Source organism: Lupinus angustifolius, chromosome LG04 (assembly GCF_001865875.1).
Source record: "Lupinus angustifolius cultivar Tanjil chromosome LG04, LupAngTanjil_v1.0, whole genome shotgun sequence".
Classification (NCBI taxonomy): Eukaryota; Viridiplantae; Streptophyta; class Magnoliopsida; order Fabales; family Fabaceae; genus Lupinus; species Lupinus angustifolius.
The window spans coordinates 15,773,619-15,779,496 of NC_032012.1; positions in this window are offsets into that span (position 1 = coordinate 15,773,619).

Here is a 5,878-nt window from a genome sequence, read left to right on the forward strand (position 1 = left end):
AAGATATAGATGAAGAAAAACCATAAGTAAAATAATTAAAAAATATTTGTAGCTCAATACATTATCAAAGAACATGAAATGATGAAATGATTTGTGATAGAACATGAAATCATTCTATTTATGTGATTAAGGATTCATTGGTGTTGTTTAACCATAAAAAAATTGTAAACATTTTGGTGTGCCCATTATTTAGTGAAAGAAAAGATAGATTAGTAATTAACCTTACTTAGGAGTAGAAATGCATCAAAATGACTGGTGAGTAATGAGGGTTTTATTTTATATAAGTCGGCAATAAATCGAATAAAAACTAGATATTCACTTGAAACATGACTTGTTATTTAGTCTAATGAACTTACTTATTCTCAAATGTGGTGAACTTTTAGAAATTAGTTTATTAAATAAACGAATCGAATTTTTGAGTATATCACTCAAAACTTACTTATAGGTTAAGATGAAAACTCAAATAAATAACTTAATAATTCAAATGTGTATTAATTCGTAAGAAATTTTTTTACTTCCGGTTTATACATTAATTGTGTACATGTTAGAAAAGAAAAAAATAATAAGAAAAGGAAAACATGACTTCATTTTTAATAATGTCAACACATGATCCTTTGTTAATAATCATTGACTTTTGATTTTTTATAAGCAAAAAATGAAATATATGTAATAAGTAGTAGAAAGGTCAACAAAAATACAAGATACAAGATACAAGATGAATTCATACACAAATCTAATAAAGGAACTTCAAGTCTCATATACGTTTAAAACAATGCCAAGCCTACATCTTAATTCTTAATCACACAATTCCAAACAGACATTGATGAGAGGCATCCAAGGAATGAAAGAATAAGTTATCAACATTGTAAGTCACTTCGCCACAAAAGGAGCACAAATAATTAACCTGAGCACCCCTCCTTACCGAGTTATATTTTATTGGCAATGTATTTAATAAAAGCTACCAATTCAACATTCATAACTTTGTTGGAGCTTTTACCTTTCATAAACGGTTGAGGATATTAGTTAGACCCATTATTGACAATTTCTAAATAACTAATTCGAAGATTCAAAAAAAAAAAAAAACCAAGAATAAATTGTTTTAGTAGTAATTTTTTTAGAACCTTCCAGCTCCCACATCTACCTCCAAGCATCAAGACTGTTGAAATTTTCATAGTAAAAAACTTCACTCCCCCAAGCCATATTTCAAACCCAACAATAAGAGCAAAAATCACCATCATGAATTAATTTATTCTTGGATATAACATAAGTAGATGGAAAAGGTTCTTTAATATACTGATAATCTCACCATCCTCCCAAAATAAGGTATTATTACTACAAATAACCTTCTTTGTTACACAACAAAAGAAATCAATCCTTTTTACATCTTCCACAACCGCCATCTCCATTTAGAGGAAACATAAAACAATTCAAACCCTTAACACCTAAATTATCCTCTTTTTACACTTACAAAAAAAGCTCTCACTTTGGCCAACCAAATTTCCTATGAAACTCACTCTCACATAAAAGAAAGTTTCCATTGATACTAATAAATCTTCAGAAGACGGCCTAAAGAATGATAAATACTAAACATACAAACTATTAAGAAAAGGAACATACTGACTTTTACCATAGTCACCTAATACATGGTTCTCTTTGATATATATACGGATACGTAATACACGGTACATTACCCTGTCGATACTCTAGGAGTATATCCAGTAGAGTTTCTATAGTTCTTTGTACAATCATTTCTAGTGCTGCTTCTTACTTCTTGTAGATTTGAATAAACTTTTATTTCACTATAGAAGAAATACATAAAAATAAAATTCTTTCTTATTTGTTGTAACTCATTCATGTAAGCGAATGTATATTATCAATTATTCTTTTTTTCTTTTACTTAAACTACAGAGAAAATTACAGCCCGTTTCTTAAAGGGAATCGGTTCGCGAAAATAATAACAAATTGGTACGAGAGAACTAATTCATAGTTATTTATCAAATTGAGAGAATTGTGTTTCTATTGGCTTTTACCGAAAGATAAATGTTTACTTCTCAACATAACTACCATATTTTTCAACGAGTCAATGACTTGCTGCAAACAACTAACTGTTTTGGGACAAATTCCAATAAACAACTACAAATACAATAAAGATAATCATATTTGCATTTAAGAATTTCTCCACTCTCCTAAACACTCTCCCTAGAAACATTAAATCCCATACATACAACTTTTATGATAATTGACTTTAAAATCAAAAGCTAGCTTAAAGCACCAAAACACAAATTCCATACATAAACTATTTTGTAAAGAAGCTACTTCAATATATGGTATCATATGCAACTTACAACAATCAACCACATGTTTATTCATCATATAACTCACAAATCTCCTTGTAGCAACCACATGCTTCATAAGCCCATTCAACCCCTCTGCCACTAATAAAAACAATAAAGTAGCTAAGGGGTCTCCTTGCTTTAAAACATGCCTAATATGAATTTCACTAGTAGGATTACCCTTGACTAGAACAAAGAGATTATAGCAAGTCCATTTATGGCAACACATTCTCCTAAGCATATATTCCAAAAAATAAAATCAACCTTTTGAGTTATAAGCCTTTTCAACACAAGCCTATATCTTCTATCTCAAAGTTTATACCATTTTATGTATATATTTTTTCCATTAGTTAGAAAAGTAAAACTAAAATTAAATATATTAACTTTATATTTTCCGATTAACAAAAAAACAAGAAGTACATAGAATAGTATACATTTTGAGACAGAAAATGTGCCAAAGCATTTCAAAGAACTTTTTGACATGATCCACTACATTCAACACCAAAACTCGATCCAAGATTTGTCTTCCTATGATGAAACCAAACTAATTATCTGATATTAAGAAACCAATTATCATCATCAATCTCAAGATTTTAGGAATGAATTTGTATTGGCAACTTATATAGACTTTAAATTTTAGGAAACAAAGCCACAAAATAAGAAAGATGTTTAAGCATCAGATGTCAAAGCCACATTATTCTTAACAACATCCCAAACTTTTGGAAGAAATAAAAGTTCAAACTATTTGGACCCATACTTTTATCAACATCCCATGCCATTACTACATCTTTCAATTCCTAAAACACAAATGGCTAAGCAAATCCACAGTTCCCAATATTTGTCATATGGGGAAAAACCACCGCAATCAGAGTGGGACAATCAAGCACATGCTCTACGAAATGAACTAACAACTTTTTAATATTAGAGAGTTCAATATTGGTCCAAATTCTAACACAACATCTAAAAGAGTCAAGAGTCCAGATTTAATATTATTATAAAATTAAATAAATAAAATTTTTAAAACATTATATCTCCCATCGTATTTCTATTTCAGTTTTTGAGAGAAGTTTTGTTCCTCGGAAATAGTTGTAAAAGTGTTGAACAAATATTTTATCTCTCACCTGCCTCCTTAAGGCATTTAACACCATTTCATAAGAACATTATTATTGCCTTTTAATTAAAAGTAATTCACATGAATGATAGATGATACAATGATATAACTCGTTAAACTTATTTGAAATTATTTATTCATACTTCTTATTAATCAATTATAATTTCAGTTTTATTTTACTTTATTAACAATTTAACTTAGAAGTGTTTTTAATAGTAAACAATGGACATGCACCCAAAAATACTCGAAGGAGATAGCATGGAAATTGAAGCTGAAGAATAGAACTTGGCACATCAAGGAGTGCTTGGCACATAGTGCATAATTCTGGCCAAAACTACTTGGGCCATAATGATGCCTCTTGGTTAGGTTGCTTGGGCAGAGGGTAATTGTTTATTGGGCTTATTTTCTGAGTTTTTGTTAAGTCTTTGTTCTAGTTTTTCCCCTTCTTAACAACAATTAGTTGAGTCTAGAAGTTAGTTAAGTGGTGCCTTATAAGTCAAGTCTTGTGTATCAAACTTGTATATAAAGCATTTTATGCTCTTGAAATAAGACGAGATGTTATTCATAAAAGTTCAAACTTGTAATATGGTATCAAGAGCACTTGGAAGATCTTGATCAACCAAAAGTTGCGCATACACAAATACACCAAAGTTCTTGCCAAAAATCCAAGAACACCAATCTTCCTCATCTCCCCTCTTCATTTCCTTTCTCTTTTGGCTCACTCATTCCACCCTTTCACTCCAACAATGTCAGATTCAATGAGCAACCTAGCATAAACACAACAAGAAAGAGAGTTCCAAACAAACTCCAGCAACATGGATCTACATAATCCATATTTTCTACACCATAGAGTAAATCCAGGTGTAGTTCTTGTAACTCCACCCTTGGATCACAAACCCATGCCCTGATCATCCAAGTTATTGTCCAAAAAAAAAAAAAAAAATTTATCAATGGAACAATCACAAACCCATGCCCTAATCATCCAAGTTATGATGTATGGGAACACTACAATACCATAGTAATTTCTTGGATCACTAGATCCTTATTCTCTGAAATCACTCAAAGCGCCATCTACATTGAAAGTGCCCAAGATTTATGGAATGATTTGAAAGAAAGATTCACAAAAGGTGTCAATTTCAAGATGTCAGATTTGCTTCAAGAACTGCATTCGATGAAGCAAGGTGACAGAGGAATTTCTAGCTATTTTACTGATATGGAGACACAATGGGATGAGTTATCACTAAAACCAATGCCTTCATGCACATGTAACATAAAATGCTCATATAGTCGAATGAATACTTTTAGAAAATACAGGGAAAATGAGTATGTAGTGTGTTTCTTGAAGGGACTAAATGACGAATTCAATACAACAAAGGCTCAAATTATGCTTATGGAGCCACTCCCCTCCATTATCAATGTATGTGCTATATTGCTTCAACAAGAGAGTCAAATGGCAAGCACTACTCAGGTAAATTTAAAGATATTAGTCAATTCAACAAGCAATAAGAACTATGTTGGTGACCAAAGCCAAGCTTGGAAACCAGGAAAAAATCCAAGCAGAGGTAACACATCACAAACCAAGACAAGATTCCCAAGCAAAGGCTACAAAACCAATAATGGTATCAAAATATGCACATACTGCAATAAGCAAGGACACACAATTGAAACATGCTTATTTAAGCATGGCTTCCTACCTAACACACAATAAGACATACATAAACAATCCTCCAATCTTGTAAACAATGCAATGACCATAGAACCAAGACAAGCAAACTCACACAACAATGAGTGCAAAGAACCAACAGACAATCAATTCAACACTGATAGAGGATACAAATTTGGACCAGAACAAAATGCCCAACTGGCTTCCTTGTTACACAGTGTTAGTAGCAACAACAATAGACACAACATAAACCAGCTAAACATTACACCAATAGAGAACAACAACAACATTCATGATGAATAGGATCAAGGAATCACAAGTAATAATTCACTTTGGGTTCTGGACAGTGGTTCTACTGACCATGTCTGCCCCAATCTGAATGTCTTTGATGCTTTTCATTTTATCAAACCTATTACAATCACTCTGCCAAATGGTTGAACAACCTTGGTAAGAGTCTCAGGGGACTGTTATTCTTTCCAATTCCCTTATCCTACACCATGTTCTTTATATTCTTGCTTTCAAATTCAACTTGATTTATGTCTATAAGTTAACAAAGTCCTTGCAGTGCAAAATTGTTTTTAATGGTTCAAAGTGCTTCATCCAGGATATGACTACCTTGAGGATGATTTTTGAATATTTTCGTACAACAAGTGAACCGTATCGTTCAAGTAACAACAAGTAAATACCAAGATATCATCCTCAGAGAGCAGAGTAGATTTGTATTAATTCCTAAAAAAGTAGATTGAGTATGTATATATAAGATTTGATGTT